The sequence below is a fragment of the Thermobia domestica genome, chromosome 14 (genome assembly GCF_964235325.1).
Source record: "Thermobia domestica chromosome 14, izTheDome1.hap1.1, whole genome shotgun sequence".
In the NCBI taxonomy this organism is placed as follows: domain Eukaryota; kingdom Metazoa; phylum Arthropoda; class Insecta; order Zygentoma; family Lepismatidae; genus Thermobia; species Thermobia domestica.
In genome coordinates this window covers 95,099,620-95,124,608 of record NC_137467.1, presented here as the reverse complement: position 1 = coordinate 95,124,608, position 24,989 = coordinate 95,099,620, and the positions used below count along the sequence as shown (strand labels likewise).

Genomic DNA, 24,989 nt, shown 5'->3' with positions numbered 1-24,989 from the left:
CAAATTTAGTAGCTGGAATGCTGCTTTTTTAAAAGAACATTGAAGTGTTGTTTGCGATACCACACGACCCAGTTTCCATTTTATCAGCTATTTGTATGGAATATGGCGACTTTCCAGATGGCAAATATGTTGACCATGCACTCTAACATGTAACATTTAGTATTCTATATTAAGCTGTGTACATTTCATTTTAATTGTTTTATCAAATATGAGGAAATCTCAGAACCTGTAATTTTCCCTCAATCGCCCCGCGAAAGCGCAGTGTCATTTCTTGATTGACACTGCTTGGCTTCCGATCGATCTAAATAATACCATGTGTTTCTAGCAAGATCCGTAATAACCTTTTATCCGTGTTCAATTAAAATCATAATACCCAAATTTTACGCCAATACTGACATTTCTGTAACTAAATAAACCATTGCAGCAAGTAATTGAAACTGTTCTCCAATCTCTCGTCTAAGTGCTTATATACAATCAAGAACATTATATTTTTTTAACCTCAAACTTACATGACATCTATATATCCATGGTCACAAATCTAAACAAAGTAATAACTGACAAATGGTAAGTAACTGACAATAACTAACTTATTTTCAGGTTATAACTTTTTACAAACAATTTATACTACAGAAAATTAAGAATTAACTTATATCATTAAAATAAATTATTTAGTAATCGCACGGTTTTCTCACTAACAAACTGTTTTGTGTATCCGGATATTGACATTAATGTGTAACTGACAAATCGTAAATTCACTTCTTAAGTAATTTTGAAACACTAATTTAACTGATACAACATTAAAAGACAGATTCTTCGGTCCTCAGTAATTATTTGAAGGAAATGCATCGCTTTGGTTGTTTGTTTCTACAATTGCAGAGAGTCCATCGTTCAGGAACTCTGATGGTCGTGGTTCCACTGCAGTTTGTAAGGTGACAGTAATCTGGCGTTGGGAGTATAAAAAAAGGGTTTTCGGGGAGCGATGTTGAAATGCTTGATGAGGAAGCCGGAGAATAGGAAGAAAAGGAAGATAGGACAAAAAATCCAAATACAGGAAAAGAAACAAGAATACACATTGCCGGGGACGTGTGCAAATGCTTTAACAGCGCGTTTCGGTTCCGACAATGCCGGCGATGGAATCGGCGGCAATGTAATCAAAGTGGGTCGTGTGGCATCTCAAACAACACTTCAATGTTCTTTTAGAAAACAGCATTCCAGCTACTAAATTTGGCCATCAATTTCACATTTCAGATTTTCTAAACCAATTTTACACCTTGTAAGCATTTCTGGTTAGCTCACGTAAAATATCTTGCCATTAGTGGCAGAGAACTTATAAATAATAATAATAATAATAATAATAATAATAATAATAATAATAATAATAATAATAATAATAATAATAATAATAATAATAATAAAACTTACCTTATTGCAACTGCCAACATTTCCACTGGTGGAATGCAGGATCTCATTTCTGTATCTTGGCGCTGAATATGATTACTAATTCATTGTACTAAGAAATCGAATGTTTGTTTAGACATGCGAAAGTAATTAAAAAATTTCTAATCATATTTCCACACCTTTCCATATAGTGTATAAAACGATCCTTTCACATGACGCAATACCAACAATGGATGGATCCAAGGCTTTCTAGTGCTGCTTTGTTTCCTCTTTCTTCGCCGTAAGTACAGTAAGGCAAGGAGACATCGTTTGTTTATTGCTGGACTCATGTTTTGTCCTTCACGTTTTGTCCAAACTACTTCTCGACACCGGCATTACCGGGATGTGTGTACAAATCAACCCCGGTTCCGGTTCCGGCATTGTCGGTGCCGGAGACGTGTGCAAACGCTGTTAGGGTGATGAGCAGTTTTACGAACATAGTTTCGGCATATCTGAAACGACAAAGACACAAAGTTTCAGAAATGCATGTATGTACAAATATATCACATGTATTACTGCATATTTAAAAAAAAAAAAAAAAAAAAAAGAAATGAAATTTCTTGATTAACATCCCACAATTATGCAAGCTAAGTGCTCAAGACAACGGATAAAGTGCACATGAATGTTAATGAAAGAGTTTGGGAAATGATGAAGTGAGAGAAAACTGGAGAAATCCGAGAAAATCTCGTCCATCACAAACTCACTTGCCCTGGGATCGAACCAAGGACTCCTGGAATCAGAGGTGAATGCTCTACCATTGACCCATAGTGCCCGCTATGATCATAGTAACATCATATAAAAGATTTTTTTTTAAAAAAATAAAACGATATACAGTATAACCTCGTTAACACGAATTCGCTTAAGCCGAACACTCGGTTAGGACGAACAAAATTTCGGTCCCGGCATCGCTGTACGTTATCCTATAGGAAGTTTAATCGGTTAACACGAATTTCGGTTAGCACGAATTACGAACTAATTTTTAGTCCCTTGAGTCAGTAAATGTTTTCATTTAACACATACTTTCAACCCTTAGTTTTTTTTCCAGATCATTATTCCTATTTTAGATTTCACTCCAGATCAGTTTTTGTCATACAGTATTTATACAGATGAAAATTGCCTTGTAAATAAGAGAAAAACCAGAAACGGGTATCTTTCCTCTCTTATGAGGTGTTGATTCTGTCCTCCGTCAAGCACTGAACATGCAGGTGCTTGGCAGACGAGCTGGTGACAGCTCCAGACAAAACGTCTTCTCTCCCCTGTAACTCCAAACTGGTGACAGCAGTCATAAATACCTTTCCGTTACTAGCGGTACCCAACCTGCTAGCGGAGTTGTCAATTTTATAACTTGACCTTGATTTTCTGCGTGGAAACATTTTTTTTTTTTTTATCTTCGAAGATAGGATAATAAGCTTACTGTAGTGTTTTCTCTTTTCAGAGGATGGTACCGAGACCGAAACTAGTCTCGATCTCGATCTTAACTTGAATTTGAGACCGAGCCGTGCTTTTCGAAATCGAAACGAGACCGAAACTCTCAGTCTCGTCTCGATACAATTCTGTGGATGGTATCAAGACGGAGAATAGTCTTGGTCTCGTCTCGAATTTGGAACCGAGATGAGACCGAGACTACTCAGTCTCGTCTCGATACCATCTCTAGTGTTTTCTATGGCATACATAATATACTGTAGTGGTATGTATAGTCTGTATGCTGTAGTGCGTATGTATGGAGAAAATGTTTTCGAATAATAAAATTTGGGTCCCCGGTTAACACGATTTTTTTTTTTTTAACACGAACTCCTGATTTTTCAGTCCCTTGGAATTCGTGTTAACGAGAGTTTACTGTACATAGAGATAGGCAATTTCAATACATCCCCAATGTTCCGATTGCAAATTTCTAATACAAATTATAAATTCAGTGATCCAATTTACCCCAAACTGCATTTTTCTTCTTTTTCCTTTTTTTTTACACAGTACGTTTAGTAATTTTTGCACAACTTGTTGTACAGCCTATTGAGGCGTGCATCAGTCAATGAAATAACAACATTGATAATCAAATATAATTCTTACACAGTTAGAAAAAGCTTATTTTGCAACAATGAAAACTTACATTTGCTATTTTTTGCCACTCAAAAAACACGTCCCTACATAATGCTATCTGGATCTCTTCTGGCACCAAATCAACAGTGTCTTCTGTTAGTTCCCATTTCTTCGGAGAGATGACATTACAACGAGATGAGCCCCACTCCCATGCTCCCATGCGTATGGAAGACTCATCGCATGCTCGAAAGGCGATGTGCTAGCACACAATTAACACACAAGTAACGCGCTAAAGTGGTAGTCATTTTGTGTTATTTCAACACCTCATTTTTTACAGTGTAGTTCTGTCAAATTCGAGTTGAGTTGATTTTAGTTTAGCGTCCCTTTCAGCAGCGAGGCTATATGAGACGTGGACCTACTGATTAAGGTGGAATCCGAACCACATGAGCTCCCGCCGGGAATCGAACCCGGGTCTCCCACGCCAAAGGCGCGTACGCTAACCGCTTAGCCACGGAGGAGCTCTGTCAAATTCGAGTATTCGAACGAAATTCGTTATTTAAATAATAATTCGAATAACTAATAATTATGCAAACTATTAGTAATTCGAATAACGAATACCGGTAACTAATCGAATAATTGTTCGAATATTCCGATATTCGAAAATTCGAGTAGCAGATATAAAATTATTCGAATGACGACTTTTATAATACTTTTAGCGTACTAGTTCAAAGAGATTCACCCAGCCTGTTTAAAATGGTTTCCTGAAGCAAACTGGGTAAGCAAAAGGGAAGGAATTATCTCCGTGGTACCGAAGTCAAGAAAAGCAGTGACAGCAAAAGTGGAATTAGCACTAGCATTCGTAATCGTAATAGTAATAGTAGTATTAGCAGTAGTAGTTGTAGTATTAGTATTACATACGGTGTAGCAGTTTTACATATCTTCTCTGTACTTGTTACGCACTAATGACTGTAGTACAAGACTTTTACGTCCATGGGCTGTATTATTGTATAATAAACATGGCTGGACAGAGGAAGTTCAGATAACAAATATACAGGCAAAAAGGAATATAGAAAGCAAACCTTAGGCAACCTTTCACACGATTTTCCCATTCGAGAAGGACAAAAAGACATCAATATTATGACGACACATTTCTCATTTTCCATTGCATATTGTAGGATTGACTTCACATATTAGACTTGGTTGTTCTCAGGCCGGTTACGCCCAGCTCGTTTGTACCCGGTCCGTTTAGAGCCCGGTCGTTTGTGGCTTGTCAGTTTAGGGTCCGACCCGTTTGTGCTCGGCCCGGTTAGAGCCCGGCCAGTTCTCCGCCCGGCTCGAGATTCGGGCCGGGCCGGGTCGAGCGGGGCACAGAATACAAATCCATCAGGGCCGGGCCGGGCTGTCTTCGGGCCTGGGTTTGCAGGACTCTGGTTTCATTAGCTCCCAAACTTTAATTTTTTGTGAACTATTCGACACGTGTGGAATGTTCATTTAGCTAAGAAACTGTTTTATAAATTACTCGCTAATTACCATAAATTACTCAAAAAACACTGCGCATATGTAGTATTGGTCAAAGCTAAGACATATATATATCAAAATATGGGTCACATCAATCTAAATATAATAAAATGTTGCAGGGTAAATTCCAAAGTATACTCTGCACGAAAATGGAGAAAAGCTATTTTTTATGGTGCTAAGAAGTATGTCATTTGTCGCCAATAACAACTGATAGATTTTGTTGTGTTAGAACATATTCTTTAGTCATTCACAGAGAAAAAGAAACATATGTGGTGTACGTAAAATGTAGGTTACATGAGTAAATCCTGTAGTTTTTGGATAACATCCTGCAGCAAACGTATAACTAAAATCATATGTTTTATAATACTTTCCGTATAAGTAATCCATCCATGCGTACTCTCTGTATGACATATATATAGGCGGTATGACCTCTCACATACTTATGGACGTGTGTAACATATAGCTGATATAACGTATATAACATACGTATGTAATATACAGAAGACTGTTGGAGGTCAGATATCCTGCAGCAGCATGATGTAATATCTAAGAAGGAAAAATGTAGCATACGGATAGGGATGCGCACGAGACGAGTCGACACAGGATTTTTCTGACAAAATTCGAGTCGAGACACGGCTCTTCCAATAGAGAAATATACGTTTTTCGAGTCGAGACATCACTTTTTCAGCACATTTTCGAGACGAGACAGCCACAAATCTTGTCTCGTGCGCATCCGTACCTATGGATAACGTATGCTTCTTGCAGATTTCCGTTGGAAACGTATGGAATCCGTATATTTCTCCAATATATCGTGTATGACACATATCTTACTGTATTGAAGGATAAATTATGTACAAGACATATGTCGTACTGAAATTTTAGCAAAAGCCACTTTGATCTAATTTCAACTAAAACATTTTTAGTGCTTATTAGTTTTTAGAGAACAAGTGAACAATGGGGAGGAGAAAATTGCTTACTTGCTATTATGTTCCGTGCGAGCAGACTACAATATATTCGAAGGCTGTACATTGTGACGACTACTGTCAATACATCAGTATATTCATTCAAATATTATGGAGATTTCAAAGCTTAGCAAGCGTAAAATGGAAAACGACATAGGAGTTGTCGACAGCCCAGCTGTTCTGCTGATCGAAGCCGTCACTAAGCCAGAAACCAGTGGGACTGAGAATGGAACAAAACCACTATCCCGTGTACCCGAGGGCTTCATATGTGAATCAAAGCTTTTATGCTCGATGTTGACAGCGGAGGGAAAAAATCGAACCATCATCTGCTCTAATAACCACACCGGGAGATTTCAACATCTCTACATTGTTGTGCGGTGGATCTCATGTGAAAAGCCTTCCAGTTCCGCTGGCCTAGACAAATATGTTGCCAGTTGTATTGAAAAGAACGAATGAATAGATTTAAGTGCGAACTCAAGAGACAGAACCCAAGCAGTCAGCGCCAAACACATAATGCCGGTGAAAAAAGAATTTCAATGCTTTCAATATTAATGGCAGTAATAGAAATATTATTGAGTGCTTTTATATAGACTACTGTAGCACTCATGCCTTCGTTGTATGTGGTCCTGGCTTTGATGTTTGGTTTCTCTACTTTGGTGTTCACCAAACCCCGTGAAGTATTTCGGACATTACTTGAGTTTAAAAACAGACAACTCGTGTGTAAAAAGCTAGAATAATGGAAGGATATGTGCTGACCACCTATCACTAATTAGTAAGGCTGAGAGTAACATGCAAATCATATCCTTTATCAATTTGTACTTTTCCTTTAATCAAAAGATATATGATGTTTAATCTCTGTGAATCATTTTCATCAAATACACACAGTACGAAATTCAAAAAACAAAAGACTCAAACTTCTCCACAAATTTCTCCACTTTATTAAAACATATGTTCAGATATACATTTTTGTTATTCTACATATGAACACAATATATTATTCATTATTACAACCATCCTATCTGAATTCCTATCTGGTATACAGAGATGGAGTGGATCAGTGGGTCAAGTGGGTCAACAGCATGAATATCGGCTTCGCGGCTGGTCTGTCTACTTATCTCATATGCACCGGGGGGCACGCCGTCGTATACTCTCACCCCAGACGCTGATTTTTCACGTCACTGCACTGCTTTGTTGCAATTCTTCATGTCCTTTAGGCACTTCTGATAAACTGTTATTAGCACTTTTGATATTTCGTGATCAAAGGTTTGGAGTTGGCCGTGCCCCACCCAACCGTTTTTTTTTTTTTCAGGTAAATACGAAACACGTATTCTCTCATTTTACATCTACAATATCTGTGCACAATTTCGCTCACTTCGGTCCACTTTTGCCTTTCAGGCGTGAAATTTCAAATTTTTGGGTGGGGGCTTTTGCCCCTAAAACCGTTTCTCCGCAGAAAATAAAAAAAACCGTGTTAGTTTATTTATTTACTTATTTTATTTATTTATTTATTTTTTTATTTGCATTTTATCACTACACAAAGTTTCGTTACAATTCTTTATGTCCGTTAGGCTCTTCTGATATATTGTTATTAGCACTTTTGATAATTCGTGACCAAAGGTTTAGAGGGGTCCGTGCACTACACAACCGCTTTTCCAGAAAAATACGAAATACGTATTGCCTCATTTTACGTCTACAATATCTGCACACAATTTCTTTCACTTCGGTCCACTTATTTTTATCTTTAGGGTATCAATTTTCAAAATTTTGGGTGGCCCCTAAAACCGTTTTTACGCAGAAAATAGAAAACACGCATTCTTTTATTTCATGTGTAGTATCTATCTGCCAAATTTTATCAAAATCGGAGTGTTACATTTGGGAAGTGTTACTTGTGAGAATTGGAAGAACCTTACCTCTGGTCCAACTGTATTCTAGGGGGACAACGATTTTCTGCGAAGGCCCATCCCCCTCTAGTTACGTCAATACATATTATATGACATTTGCATACTAAGAAAGTAGCATCAAGGTTGGTTTCTCGATTATTGACATCTTTTTAAAAAATATTAACATGTGCAATGTGGACAATGAATGTGGACCTATACAGCTATGGCAAATATGTTTTTGTAAACAGACTAGGACTATGGGTGAATGTGGGGCTTATCTACTTTTACGACATATTTTGTTTCACACCCCGAAAGGCAGAATGTGAAGTATCCATTCACCAAGATCATGTTGCCCTTGTTTTGGGACCACAAAGGTATGATTTTGATTGCTTATTTACAAAAAGAGGCTATAATCACAAGAACATATTTAATAAATCTACTGCTAAAGTACACGAGATGCTATCAAACAAAGAGAGATGGTATTTGCTCTCAAGATGTGTTGCTAGTAGCAGACAATACATTGATACAGAGCTGGATTTAGATTTGGTGGGGTTCTAAGCTACTGAAGATAATGGGGGCCTTTATGTGTGCAGATGAACGTAGGGCCCTATATACAGAAGTGAAGAAACCGGTGATATTTTAGGAAACAAGGTAGAAGAAAGAGCCCCACTACTTATATCATAGGGGCCTACACAAACGAAGAACTGTTGCTATATGTAGATTTTACTTTATTTATTGTTTTTCTTATATTTTGGAAATGTGCATTCAATATTTTCCTTTAAATTTTGGAGCCCTAAACTATAGCTTGTATAGCTTATACGTAAATCCGGCGCTGCACTGATACACTGGGCAGAAGAAACGCAAATTTGGCATGTCAATGTGGCTAAAAGCCTTTACTCAACCCGTATATTAATCCAATCTGGCGTTGTCCGCCCGATTACTTCATTTTCCCAAATATAAGGAGACATTTGAGGTGGAGGCATTTGAGAATACTGACAAGAGCATTAATGCAGTGAAAATCTGGCCCATCAACTTCGAAAACTTTTATGCAGATTGTATTAACAGACTGATATAAATAGATGTGAGAAGTGTAGGGTAGAAGGAGGTGAATGTGTACAGAAGAGCTCGTCCGTGGACCAAATTTCAGATCCCTTGCTTACAGCTATCATGCTCAGGGTAAGAGTTCTCTGGTCTCCTCTCGTATTTAATTTGCAACATCTTTGCAGGACAAATATTTTGGTAAACCACCAATGTATGCAGCAGCTTCTACCTAAATTGCTAAACAAGCAAATCAAACTATTGGCCTACATATTCGGTCAAATTAATAGAATACGATTTTCGGTATTATTTTTTCTGTTTTGACCCTATAGATAGATATAAATATATAGTGTGTTTCAAAACAACACCAACAACGTTTGGGAGGTGATTCCTGACACCAAGGTAAGACAAAAAGTATAGATCAACTTGGGTGTACAAATGCTTCCTTTCGGAGTTACAGGCTGCCTAAAACATGAAAAAATGAACTTTAAAGGTCCATAGCTCCAAAACTGTGGGACCTACCGTAAGCGGGTCAGGACTTCACTTAAGAACTAGTAGGTACCCTATCCAAATATCCAAGTTTCAGAATCCTGCGGTACTTTCGCAATAATTTTTATAGAGGTAGTTGATGAGTAGGCCTACTTCAAATTATAGGCCCTTAGCCAAACTCCCTAGAGTAATAGTACAAGATTTATATTGTAATTTTAATGTAGGGTTTTCAGATACCCACCAGCAGACGAACGTGATTTTTTTTTCAGCAAAGTTAAGGGTTAAAGCTCCGATTTCTCTTCTCCTAGGGTCTTACATTGTTCTTATGTGAAAGGTACTACTTATATGATAGGCAAATCCTAATCCCAAACGACAAAGTTAAACACAGTAATTGAAGACATATATACACTTTTAAAAGATGAAAAATCTGTAATAGCTTGAAAGATAAATGGCCTTGGCCCTAAAGTGAGGACCTGAATCATAAGGTTTTCGGACAATATTTGCTTAAGTTTGTAAAATGAAATTATTTTACGTTTCAATTTCTTATTATTGAGGGCAATATTGAATTCATTTGCAGTGATCGTAATCCTTCGGGAGCGAGTTTTTTTTTTCTTTTAAATAGTTTCTTTCTAGATAATCTTGCTTTTAGATTATCTTTCAGAAGATCCTTATTATCCTAACTCCCTCCTAAATGTAATCTTAATCACTGCCCCTACATCTGTCAAGAACCTGGCTTTTTGATATACCAAGTCAGAATATCTTATATCAAGAGACAATTAATGATGTATGCAATCTAATACCAAGAAAATTATGCCAAACTTAACGAGTTCTTGTGTATTGCTTGCCAAAACTTATTTCTTGTTTTTAGCTTTTAGTATTGGCACACTGTGATTTAAATCCTATGGCACACCTGTAAAATTTTTGTTTATTTATTTTTTTTTTTCATAGCTAATACTAACAAGGGAACTTTTCCTGGTGCCACACGAAATGTGGAACGAGACTATGGTCAATCGATTTGTGTTAGTGGACACGAAAATCCATCGAGGTGGGAAAAACCCTCGATCGCAACCATTTCGTACTTATGGGGGGGAGTAGGGGCACTGTCAACACAACGCGTTGTGGATAATGAGACGAAATATGGAACGTGTTCAATGAAAATTTGCATAGAAGTGCAGTTAAACATTTACTACAATGTGACATTACATTCGACAATACTCTGACAAGGAGGGCAGAGGCGTAACACGTAACAACAGATGAGGAGGGCTGGTAATTTGGAGTATAGCGTAGATATGAACACATACGAGCCGGACTTGAGGGGAATAGCATAGTAATATATCATGGACATGGTCAAGTAGTGGTGGAGAGTAGAAAGGCAAGGGGGCAACGGTCTCCACCTTTCTGAACTGATCTTTCAATGTATAGTGGTGTATTGGACTTTGCAGTGCATTCACACAGGAGCGTATATTGTTGTCTTACTTCTATATCATCATCATCATAAATATATGAAAATGAATGCCTACATGTATACAACAGTCCATATACAGCGGACCTTACTAGGGGAGGAGGTCCGGACCTTACCGACAATCCCCTCCATAGCTCCCGTTTTTCCATTTCTGCTTCACGGTATCGTATACAGGCTGCCTATAGTTCGTGATTGATTACTTGACCATGTGTTATTACTCTACCATTCCCTGACGTCTTGCTTCTCCGTTTTCCTCAATTATGACCACTTTTACTCCCGTTTACCCGCCCCCTCCTCTGTCGTTATGTGTTATGCATCTGTCCTCACTTGTCAGAGTATTGTCGAATGTAATGTCACATTGTAGTATATGTTTAACTGAGCTTCTATGCATATTTTCATCGAATTCGCTCCACACAGAAGGCTGTTTCATCCTTATTGTAGCAAATTGCAGTCGCCACCAGAGGCGCTAGTTTCGCGCCAGCAACGTGACGCACGCAGTACGGAGTAGCCAGACACTTGTGTACAAGCCGTGCAGAGGAGAGACGTGTGTGAGCAGAATCCCGCCGAAAATCGACACTTTCTGGGAGGGCTACATCGTAGCATTTTATGATATAGGCTACAGCTATAGCCGAATAAGAACACAGTGCAAGAAGAAAGGTTTCACAGTGTCTGATACGGGGATTAATGCATCCATCCATCGCAATGCAAACCCAGAGCAAACCATTGCCATGCGTCATCAAAAGGGGCAAAAGAAGCAACCGGCTCCACAACGCAGTCAAGACGTCATTGCCAAGGTCCGAAGGTTTGTGACCCAGGAGAATCCACCTACCCAACGTGACATAGCGAGGCGTTTTGGCCGGTCTACTGCAACTGTACACCGTATCATACGCGACAATTTGGGACAAGTGCACACAAGCGACGGGTCCTTGTTCTGAAGCCAACGCACATCGCAGAACGGCGGGTGGCATGCAAAAGGCTGTATGAGGGTTACCTGGCAGGTGACAAATGGCGTTATGTGATCACCTTAGATGAAACATGGGGATGGAAGCAGAATCCCAGCAGATGCGTGCAATTTACTACCGCCGCAGTGATGGAACCGATCATGCAAAGTGGGTTCGCTCCTGCAAGGAGAGTTTTCCAAAGGGATTTATGGTAGTGACGGGTTTCTGTGCAAAGGGAAAGCTTCCGATACACCGGGTGTCATCGTATGTCAAGGTAAATGCAGCGTATTATATCGAACATGTACTGTTACCAATCTATCGCCAACATGCCCCGGCTTTGTATGGCAATGACACTGACAGAGTGTTCATCCACCAGGACAAGGCCAGCAGCCATACTGCCAAACGAACAGTGTCCTACATGACACGTATGGAACAGGAGACAGGTGTAAAGACTATCCCATTTCGAGACATCCCCGTCAAGTCACCAGATGCATCCCCTATGGACTTCTGTGCTTTCGGCCTCCTCAAACGGAACAGCAATAAGCGTCGTCCGACCACACTTGGTGCTTTTGGAAAGTGTGCAAGTAAGAGTGGGCGAAATTGGATCAGGCAGTGCTCTATAGAGGTCTTCTTCAGTGCAAACTACGATGTCGTGCAATCGTTCACCAACGGGGCTCTCACATCGACTATGATCGCTGGTGGAAACGGGGTTTTACGCCCTAGGACACGGGTCTGTACTTTACTACCATAAGGCTGAAACAGCCTTCTGTATTTCGTCTCATTATACACAATGTGGCGTGTTGGAAGTGCTCCTACTCGTCCTCATAAGTACGGAACAGTTGCGATCGAGAGGTTTTCTCGCCTATGGATTTTCGTGTTCACTAACACAAATCGATTGACTATAGTCTCGTTCCACATTTCACGTGACACCAGAAAAAGTTCTCGTGTATGTTATTTTGTATTTGTGATAATAAAGTAACATTACAGTGTACAAAAGATGCAATTGAATAACAGAAAATATTATTTAAGAAAATATTTTTTTCCACAATAGGGATCTGAATCATTAATTAGTTTTAAAGTTTTCTCATCCGCAGAACATTGTTATTAGTTTAATGACACTATCTAACTATGATAGGCTGTTTAGAAAAAATGAAATGAAATCTTTGAGTTTTACGTCCCAGGGTTACGCTGGTTAGGCTAAAGGAGACTGTGATTATGAGAAATGAATGAAATGGTGGAATGAAGAAAGTGGGAGGAAACGGGAGAACCCCGAGTAAACCCACGCACACGGTGTTTGGATAGGCTGTTTGGGTTTCAAAAGATGTTAAATTCAGGGGCTTTCAATGTACGGAGTTGAATTTGTAGCTCCATGGGGACTTCTCCGCAAGATCCCCTGAAATTATCATTAACAAGAGGTAAATGAACTTTAGTAAGATTTACACAACAGCTTAAGACCACAATAATAGTGAGAATTAAATATAAAGGTTTCGTTTTACAAATAGTAATGAGTAATTATATATTTATCCAGAAGAACAACTCATTTAGTCTGTTGAATTGCATTATGAAAACACAACAGACAGAACGAAATAAATTCAGTTAAAAATAAATTATCTATTCATTGACGTGCTTTTGGAATTAACCCACGTTGTAACTCCTAAAATATAAAATCTGTGTATGATTAACAAAAATAAACTTTTCTTGAAAACAAATATTCCGTGGATGATTTGAGACTGCACGCCACTGAGTAAAATCCATTATACACTTTAGGGATATAATGTAACAATGCATTTTTACCGCTTGCCGTTTCATCTCATATTAGCATTGGCAAATATGGTTGAATGGGTTTTATGACTCATGCCTGTTATGGGAGCAACTGCAAATGTCGACCTCAACCAACGGGAGGGACTTAATGAAGCCCTGTCCATACAAACAAAAGATCGCTGTTTACTTCGACGGTTTGCAATGCACCAACGGAAGCGTAAAATCACAAGTGAAGTTTCTTCATAAGAGCAAGCAGAAGGGAATGACGTCACCATTCAACCTTAGGGCTTTTGATTAGAGATGGGGAAAATTCAAATGTATTATTCCGCAGAGTTGCCATGAAAGGAAATCTTTATAAAAGTACAAGAAAAAGCAATGTCTATCAAAATAACCAAAGATGAATGAGGGTGTTATAAGACGAAAATAGAAGTATTCAATTTTGGAAAGTTTAAACTGAATATTAGAGTAGTCACTGGCCGCACACAAATAATCTATGCTTCTTTTGTTACTGCACAGTAGAAGCAAAATGAAGTGGTTTTATTAATATCAACAGCAAATGGTGAGTAATTACTAGAGATGTTTTAAAGCTTTACTTCTTTGGGTAGGCCTAATTAGCATCGGTGCTTCTGAATGAATGTGTGGTGGTGGAGTCAACAGAAAAAATGGTGTTAAAATTGTTATTAGTAAATTCGAAATATTTATCAATGTAGCCGGATACCAATGAATATTATATCACACACAGATTGAACAGTGACGTTAGAAAAAATAATAATAATTTTATCAAAATACAGAAAGCAATAATCTATTCCATCTAATATGTAAGCAGCAGTAAAAAGAACGCCATCTTTATCTAGCCAAGGTGAACAAAATGTGATTCAGGTGAACAAAATATACCAAATAGAGAGCATAAGAACTTCACCAAATCTTAAAAAATCACCTAGAAGGCTGAATACATATAAGCGATAATCAAATTATCGGCTCAAGAAGACTGGTAGATCAGAATCATTTTATACTTCCAAATTATACTGTACATAAGTGTCACATGTCTTACTGAACGGCTTTGTCTGTGTGTTTGTGGATAGGTATCAGAGCAAAAATTTTAAGAATTATCGAGATGCAATTTTCTTCAATCGTTCATTGTTCCAAGAATAAGTTCCAATTCCTCTGTTAACTCTCTATTCAAACCGGAAGTGATTCAAATTAGTCATTTCCGGTTCATGCGTTCGATATCGTCACAACCCGCAATACCCTACCGAAACCGGAAGTGATTGAAATATACTATTACCTCCGGTTTTAATACTGATTTCCATAAAGCAAAATCCATAAGAGATAATGCGGTTTTAGCAATTGATTCAGCTTCCTGAAAATAGGTTCCAACTCCACCATCAACTCTCTATTCAGTCCGAAATTCGTTCAAATGAAGGATTTCTGGTTTCAACCTTTATCGCCATAGAACAAAAGTAGTAAGACATAGCAAGTAATGACTTTTTGATATTGATTCAGAGCCCGAAGAACAGGCTTCATCTTATTAATCTATTGAAGCCAGTTGTTATAGATGTACTACTTCAAGTTTGATATTGAATTTCTATAATTTGAAAGTCCACTGTAGTTTCAAACTGTGAAACGAAATTCACTTGATCGAAATAGTAGAATTATGGTGGTCATCCTGGACAAAGTGGTATCAACGGAATAAAAATGTAAGTCAGGGGCGGCTTTGTAATATAATCATAAAGTCACGTGCCTTAGCAAATCATACGAAGAAAATAATTAATAAAACTAATCATGGGTAATTATTTTAACAACAATTTTAGTTATTTTTATGTACAATCTGCAACTCTCGCTGATGTCCACAAGAGATTGGGCAACATAGCATAAATCACGACACTTCGTGTTACATACTGTTCATTTGTTCTGGCTTAGACCTTTCTCGTGTTAGCCTGCCGTACAGAGCAACCCTTTAAACGCCTGCCGTTACGCACAACAAAATCACACTTTTAACGTGACTGAAAAAAAACCTTTCTGTCTACCTCGTTGCAGCCAGCATAAGAGGAGAAGAGGTGTGTAGGTAGGTACAGCTGAAGCCTATTTTGCGCACTCTACAAGATGCAAGTGGAAACAGAGACCTGCATGTTGCCAGAGGTGACTGACTAATAACGTTTCAAGGGCGAGACGACTCCTTAGGAAATTTCCAATGCATTCTTTGTGATTTTTACAGGTAAATAATTATGAAATAAAAATTAAAATACTTTCTTACTGCACTTTACAATTTTGAGTACAACTTTCATAACACCTGACGCATGTTGTCATAATTTTCCTTTTTGCAAGCATTTTGGGAACGAATAAATATTCTTGAACTAAAGCAAGCTTAACTTGAAAGAAAGCATGCAAAGCCGCTGCCAAATATATATGTATTACATCATTTAAATAATTATAAATTACACTGTGCAACAAATTTAATTTTTTCTGTCCTTCAAATTAAATTATGTGATTTTTACTAAATGGCAGGTACTGAATTCATTGGTAGAAACCAAAATGTTCCATCACGTCACGTTTTTGTTGGGCAGACCACAACACATTATACGAAATATACATATTTACATATATTTACTATCTAATGTAGGCTACGAAGGCTACTATACTAATATTAAATTTTGTTGACATACCCTCTGAAATACTTTCTTTAGTCGCTTACACTGTAGATGTCTTTTGGAGTCTCTCTGAAGACAGACCAGCAATACTCAGAAAGCATACTTTCAGTCTATTTTGCACTGTAACGATTTTCTAATGTGATAATGTCCTGATGAAACCGTTCTCCTTGTTCATCACTCACTGTGCCGAGATTTTGAAGGGAAAAGTCAAGATGTGAGTCCAGAAAGTGTAATTTTAATGTCACGTTGCATGCCATGAGTTGAAAACTGCGCACCATGTCACTAACAAAAGCTTTATAATTTTCAGCCTTTACATTTCGAAGAAGATTTGAACATACCGATTTAAATGACAGACAAGCTAATTTCTCAATTTCAAAGTCTTCATCCTGCTTGACGGTTCTAATCTGTGGACTTACAAATCTGTGGACTTACAAATCTGTGGACTTACAATCTGTGGACTACTTCTTTAATTTTTGCCTCACATAAGTTTGCGTTCTCCTTAAGATTAGTGAAAGCAATACCATCTCTATCTAATGCTAACAAAAGCCTTCATCAACCCAAGCTTGATACATAATGGTGGCAAAATGCTTCTTAAGGGTTCACAATTGGTTTATGATATATATATTCTTGGTGCCAGGAAGGAAATCTTGTCTTTGAGGCCAGTATTTACGGGCGTAGTAGTTTGCTTTGTCACGGCTATCCCACTCACATGAAAAACAACAGTACTTCGTGCATCCTTGTTGCATTCCTCTGAGAATACCAATGTTCAAGTCCCCCCACACAGCATTTGAATTTTTATATTTAATGAGTCCAATATCGCACTCATAACTTCATACGTCTCTTTTGTATTAGCTGCATATGCTACAGTAACAAATGGTTGAACATTTCCAATATGGAGAAGTACTGCCTTCAGATTCAGTTTTAAGCTGCCAATAAACAAGCGTCATTGAGTGGGATTAGGTTCATGTCCCAAAGACTGAAATAAGCCATTTACATCTTTGCAATAAACAATGCCTCTATTTTCAACAAAATAGTCCTGAATAGGACTTTGTAGGTTTCTAAACACACTTGTTTTATCATCTTGAGCTAAGAGATTCCAATTTTGACTGTGTGATCAAATGAGGTGACGTTCACTGGGATGTAGATGGCTGAAAGTCTACATCTTCCCTGTTGCTTGGAACGTCTGAGGTATCTTCTTCTGAATCAATAGTGTTATATTCAGATACTGGAAGTTCTTCACTGTGGAAAATGGTTGAATAGCTGACTTTAAGTTGTTGTACTGAATCTGATGTTTAGATTTGGAGGAAAAGCTCTTTACATCTATTAAGCAATAGTAATAGTCACTTACATGATCTATTTTTCGCACCAAATCATAAGAACAGCAATTTTCATAGAAGTACGTTTTCCTTGTAGCCATTTCTCAAATTCCTGGAACACATAGGGGAACATATGTGTGGGCCCAAAACTTATCCTGGACTCCAACTCCACAGCCAAGTACAGTTCATAAGCCTTTTTAACTAAAGGCATAAGATTATCTTTTTGAGTATTAAATGTAAGTTCGCCACACATAAAATAAGTCAGGCTCATTTTTACACGCACGGGACATTTTACTCCACTACACGTAGCTAAACGTTTATTCAGCATTTTCTTGAAACCCAGATGCACAGCACACAATACTACAAAAAGACACAACGTGGCAAATCCAACCACTTCTAACGAAACACCACTCAGCAAATAACAATACAACCGAACCAAGAATTACTCAAATGCTAGGACATATGGCAGCAGAGTTAGGCAACACAAATCTCAACTTGCTTATCACTAGATGTTAATGGGCTACTACCTGAAGCGAAGATAAAGATTGAGGAGAAATATAAGAAACTAGTGTTCCCTATTATAACGCAGAGAACGACTCTTACCCAATAGTAGAAATTGGGGAATTGAGGAGAAACTCTCTTCCTTCTGTAGAGAAGAAAAAATGTAGCATGTATGATGTCTAAATGAGCATATATTGTAAGTATATTACATATGTAACAATGTTTATCTTGAGCACATTTCTTCCCTCCCCGCTGGTCTAGTGAGTAGCACACGTGCAATCAATGCACAGGGTCTCGGGTTCGCTTCCCGGTACGAAAACATTGAACAATACGGTGGCTCGGATCCCATCTTAAACTATAGGTCCACGTCTCATATAGTCTTGCTCCTGAAAAGGCACGGTAAATTTCAATAACCAAACCAAACATTAATCATATTTCATCACCATCCGTAAAAATACGGTATTTCACAATACAAAATTTCCAACTTTCCAATTTTTCACAAGATTGGTATGTGATACGTAAAAAGTAATTACCGACTTGATTTTCCCATGCAAAAATATATAAGAAAAACATATTTTCATGTAAAGAGCAGATTTCGTGTTGCATAGTGTTATCAATAAATAGGGAATACTAAATGGAAGTATTCCAAGAATAACACTGTATGGCATGTTTCAATGAAACCGAGAAATATTAGGTTATTTGCAAAAACAATGGCCGTTTTTATGGTAATTTTTAAATATTCATAAGTCAGCTGAAACAAAACTTTATTAATCGAAGTAAGAATAATTACAATCAACCCATTTTTGCCAACAAGGAACAAGTTTGTTCATGCTGGTAGAATAGAAAACCGGAGTTCTTTATCCGATGAAGTCGTTCAAGGCATTTTTTGCTTCGTTTTCATCTTTGAAGCATTTCGAGGTTTGAAGCAAGTTTTCGAGGTGCTTGAAAAAGTGGTAACTGGAGGCGCGAGGTCCAGCGTGTATGGTGGATATATACAAAAACTGTAATACGCTTGCATATACAGCAATACTCCGCGGAGAGTTTGCCAGTATGCTAGTACCGTATCTTGGATAATGGAGAAATGAGCTTTACAGTATATGTCAGTCATGTTCTGTAAAGCATGATTCCACTGGTAGCTCAGTATTTCACTATGTGTCAGTCATGTTCTGTACATCATGATTCTACTGGTAGTTCAGTATTCCAGTATGTGTCAGCCATGATTTGTACATCATGATTCCACTGGTAGCTCAGTATTTCACTATGTGTCAGTCATGTTCTGTACATCATGATTCCACTGGTAGTTCAGTATTTCAGTATGTGTTGCTCATGTTCTGTAAAGCATGATTCCACTGGTAGCTCAGTATTTCACTATGTGTCAGTCATGTTCTGTACATCATGATTCAACTGGTAGTTCAGTATTCCAGTATGTGTCAGTCATGATTTGTACATCATGATTCCACTGGTAGCTCAGTATTCAGTATGTGTTGGTCATGTTCTGTACATCATGATTCAACTGGTAGTTCAGTATTCCAGTATGTGTCAGTCATGATTTGTACATCATGATTCCACTGGTAGCTCAGTATTTCAATATGTGTCAGTTATGTCCTGTAGAATATGATTCCACTGGTAGCTCAGTATTTCAGTATGTGTCGGTCATGTTCTGTAAAGCATAATTCCACTGGTAACGTGGTAACTCGGTAGATTCAAAAATGTTCCGTTCGGTATTATTCGAGGGAATGCTTCAATTGTCAGGTCATGTATATAGGTTTAAGGCAGAAAGCTCGCGGAATGTGAGGGGGCAGTAAGTCCAGTTCCTGCTACACGTGTGAAATTTCACGCATATTTTTTTTAGCTTCTTATGGAATATACGATTAGCAAATGCTTCTTCCGTATGGGACACCGGGATTCGGTTTCCAGTAGAAGCATGTGTAATTCAAATTCTATGTTAAACAGTAGGTTCACACCTAAAAATGAATGGTCGAATGAGTCTCCCTTGCTTTAGAAACGACCAGAATTGAATATATAAGAATAATATCGTGTATCTATTTTACAAGTAAACAAATCTTACAATTAGACGATAAATAAAGCTAGTTAAGGTTTCAAAACATTACATACAAGGAACGGACATAAACGTGTCATCCGGACCTCCGAATCAAACCTAGTCCATTCGATAATCATAACAAAGATACATATGTTCATGTACAAAAAATTAGGTGCCATGGACAATGGAGTACGAGTACGTTCCTGGGGTTCATTAATCATGTTAGTATAAACAAAATAGTAGATTCGCAGTGAAATAGCTATTGCATCAACACTGTTCATTGGATAGTAATGGTTTATAGTTCATTCACTTCAGCATGAAACAAGTTTTCCAAAGGTGTTATGTACTGAGGCCCATAACTTACTTGAACAGGGAAAATTTGGAGAATGTCAGGAAAATTCCCTTCAAAAATCCGCCTCATCAACTCTGGCCCTCTGAGCAGTGGCCAAGGTCTAAAACACACAATCCAAATGTATCTTGAAAAATACTATAGGGGATAGGAAATGGGTGTACCTAGTTTCGTTTTGATAGACGGAATAGGCGTGAGGAAAAAAGTTGTATATATACTCTGTACATACAAAACCGAACCTATGACCTGACCTATAAAGAGAACATATATACTTTGCATAATATCTCGCTCAACCAGTGGCGTAACAATGGCCTTTGGTACCCCTAGGCAAAGTCCCTAGTGGCGCCCCTCACCCATCGAATAGGCCCCATGCATGACCACCTCTAACTTAAGCGTAGGGGCAGAAATGTACATAAATCAAAAATTATCAGTGGTAGTGTATTGACCGTTTTTATATCATTGTGGTACGTCTTTTTAAAGTAAACTGGACAGAGTGTTCTGTTCATTAAAAATATACTCATGTAAAATTCGGACTGTTTTGCGGTGGTAGTGTAAATAAACAGTAATGTATTACCAGTATTACCAAAAGGATTTCAAATGAATTTATCTACATAGTATATTACGATTTTACATAATTATAAAATAGATAATAAACCTTGTGAAACTGCTTATAAGGATTTTTGTATTTTCAGTTTTCTTAACCCTTATCGCACCAAGCCTAAATCATCAAAGTTGTTTACCAAGCTGGGGTCTAGTACGTCATATATAATAAGTAAGCTATAATTATGTAGTAGATATCCCAAAAGGATACAGGGCACATATAAAAATCGAAAATAAATTGGTTCTTTTAGTTGCAGCAGTATCACCAAATATTACCATCTGGGGTCCCTAGAAGACCCCGCTTGGTGTGTTAAGCGTTAAATCGACAAACTATATACAAAATCAGAAGTGTTTCTTTCTCACTTTTGCTTCTGCAAATTCTTTTATCAAATCAGAGATGCCCAATTCATGAGCAAAATTTTCTCCTGGTCAAAGTCTTTCTGGCACCCCCATCTAGCTCTAGCCTATATTTTACAATTTGTTACAGTGATGTTGGAAAATATGTTTGAAAATTCATTTTGGAGTGCTCATTTGGGCGCCCCCTGGTGTTAGCGCCCAGGCAGTTGCCCGGTATGCCCGATCCTGGTGCTTGTGCTTTGTTCTGTGTAGCCGCGGTACGTGGCAATTGTGCTATGCTTTATAATCATAACAATACTTTTTAACTCGTTTTACTGCATATCTTATAGGTTATAGAATTTGTCATTATTTTTGAAAGTCTATTGTGCAGGGGAATTTTATTGAAAGGACAGGGGGACATGTCCCCCCAATATTTTGTTGATTGTGATGAAAAGCATACTTTCTGAGAGTCACTGAATGAAGAATTACAGAAAGGATTGGGATGAAGAGCATTGCATTGTAAGAAGCAGAAACGTTGCATTACGAGAAGACAACACAAAATACTCGAGTTCTGGAAATTTGTACTTTGAGGTGAACGTAAAATTTGGAACAATGAACCAATGAGGTATATTGGGAATAATTAATATAAAGAATATAAATGGAAGTAATTAAGAAGATATTAATACATTGTTGGAGAATAAATTATATTTCGAATTAATTTACAGGTAGGAGGTATGGCAGAAGGAGAACAAGGAAGGTGGAAAGAGAATAAATTAATGGATAATATTAAAAGTATAATTCCTGTGTCAAGGTGAAGGAGTTACCTAAGAATCATATTGTATGTAAAATTAAATTTGTAGCAGTAATGGAAGAAAATTATAGTGAACGGGTGAGGTAAGTGATTTTATCACTACTGTACTAAACTTCAGTGGAAGGATCTAAAATTCTCATTTTCGGTTTGAAACAATACATCTGGTACGTACAGAAAGCATAGACTGGTGGATATTCTACTTTGTTTTCATGCAAATAAGTTTTCCTCTCTTACTTACCTTTAACTTGTTTGGGCTTCAAAGTTCCCTTTTTCAGAAACTTAAAAAAATAATTCATTATAATCTTTCATTATAATATTTATAAGTCAATGTAAAATATAATCATTGTAAGTTCCATATGTAGCTCACGACTTTGGAATCCATCGGAAACAAATGAACAACAAATACTGGCGGAAATACGTCATGCTTCACCTATCGATTGTATTGGTAAAGGTAATATGAGGATGCAGTTAGCTCATAACGCAAATAAATTACCAGTTACTCATAATTTTGACGTAAATTCAGTTGGGGTCTAGTAGCATTCTAGTCGTCTCCGTCATCCAATTTTAACTTGCCAGAGACGCCCATGTTTAAAGTTAATCAGCTTAGTACATGTAATATAGGACTGATATCGTGTTAATATAGGAGAATTAATTTCTAAATCGTATACTGCTATAACCTCGACGAGTTTACAGTAATGCAAATAATTTGATGCACAACTGTGAGCGAAGTGAGCAGGAACTTTTATTCTTGCCATGTTTGGAAATGAAGACCGCGAAAACTAGGGGCTCCATTTATATGATTTGATTCTTTTTTATTAAAAACTGAGACATCTCCTAATATACTGAAACATTCTGCGCCCGTAGGCAATGACTACCCTGCCTACCCTATTGCTACGTCACTGCGCTCAAGGAGGCCTAAATAAAAAATATAAAATCAGTACCAATTATCTTGATACCGAGATTTTTATCACATTCATTGCAGAACGAAGCAAGGGCTTCAGGATTTAGGATTTGGATTTCTGGGCTTTCGGCATCTAAGGCCATGTAGCCCTTCACGATTTGAGGGAGGACGTCCCTCGGCGAGCACACAATCCGGGGAAAGGGAAGGAAGAAAGGATTGGGAAAGGAAGGAAGCAGCCTGGGACCTATAAGTTAGGTACCACCCCGGCAGTTGCCTGGTGTGAATGAGGAAAACCCAGGAAAACCTCATTCAGGGTGGCTGGCCTGAAAAAGCTGTTACACTTTTTCGACCGAGTGACCCCACCGGGAATCGAACCCGGGACCGCTCGCACCGAAGGCGAGAGCGTTAGCGACTACGCTACGCGGGGCCGAAGCAAGGGCTTCAGTAGTTATCATTAGGGCCCAGATCTTGTTGACAAGCCAACTTTTTTCTGTTACGCATAGGACAAGGCAAGTTCAAATAAAAACGTTATCCATCAACTCTAGGTTCTAAAAATACATTTTTTTAGGATCAACTTTTGGTCACTTTTTGTCGTTTTGAAGTTTCATGTCATTTTTTAATATTTTAAGGTAACTTTTAGGTCATTTATGGTCCTTTTTTTCCTTCTACATAAGGAAATCTTAAAATGAATACTGTTTACGAATGTGAAAATGACGAAGTTAAATAATCTCTCTTCATGCTTCCTGACTATTAGGGTGGAAAAATTGCATACTTAACAAGCTAATGAAAACTAAGCTGTAGTTGGTTGACGAAAGGTGGAGGTTGGTAGGTGGCCCAACAGATACTTTTGGGTTGTTGACCACAAAGGATGTGATCACGTGAATAACTAAAAATGGATTAGAATGGATTAGACGTACAAAAATTTTAAACAGGGTTTTTAACTATTATTCTCGTGCAGTCTAAAGTTGCGAACTTTTATTGTCTAAGAGTGCTTCCTAGTTTCAAATCGGAATAGACGCTTTCAGTACGTACAAGGCCGACTGATCAATGGACTGCAACTAATTGAAACAAAACTTTTTGAATATGAGTGAGAAACGTTAATTAAAATACAATGCATATTTTAAAAATGTCAATATTTAACGAAATAAACGTTTAAAAGTACGAAAGTTTTAAGGTCAATTTTTGTGAATTTTAGGGTCATTTTACAGGAATTTTAGTGTCATTTTATAGGTCATTTTCTAGAAAATTTTAGGTCAACAAGATCCGGGCCCTGGTTATCACGCATATTGTTCCGTGACATGTGAAGGAGGAAATTGGGGATAAGTCGTAAACGCCTTCCAAAATAGCCCTATTGTGAAGTTGTGTGTCCTTTGAAGCGACACCGGAGCAGGTAGAGATCAGTGTGCGAATTAAAGAACATTTTGCTGAGGACGTAAAGTGCACATCCGAGCAAATTAACATGGGGAAGTTCTAAATTCTGGGAGACATCCAATTCTTCAGAAGGGGACTTTGGTATACAACATTTTCCTTCATACATATGCCATCTTTCAAAACGAAACTTCCTACGCACATTTCCTATTCCCTATAGTATTTTTCGAAATGCATTTGGATTGTGTGCTTTTACCCGGGGCCGCTCCAGAGGGGGCCAAAATCGATTGGAAGGATTTTTGGAGGGAATTTTCCGACATTCTCGCAATTTTCCCTGTTCAGGTATGTTACGGGCCCCAATACATAGTAGTCCTGGAAAGCTCGTTTCATGCTGAAGAGAATCAACTACAAACCATGACTTTCCAATGAACAGTGTTGATGCAGTAGCTATTTCACTGCGAGTCTACGATTTTGTTTATATTAACAGGGTTAATGGGGCCCAGGGGTTTACTCAGTTATTGACACCTAATTTTTCTTTGTGCCTGAACATACCTTTGTTATGTTTATCGAATGGACTAGGTTTGATACGGAAGTCT

General features: G+C 37.9%; 1 non-coding gene across 1 annotated transcript; it reads right to left on the bottom strand.

Annotated features, from left to right (window-relative positions):
• Positions 1 to 23,379: 23,379 nt before the first annotated feature.
• TRNAR-UCG (transfer RNA arginine (anticodon UCG)) lies at positions 23,380 to 23,454 on the bottom strand. The gene has a single exon. It is a non-coding gene; the product is annotated as a tRNA-Arg (tRNA).
• Positions 23,455 to 24,989: the final 1,535 nt, after the last annotated feature.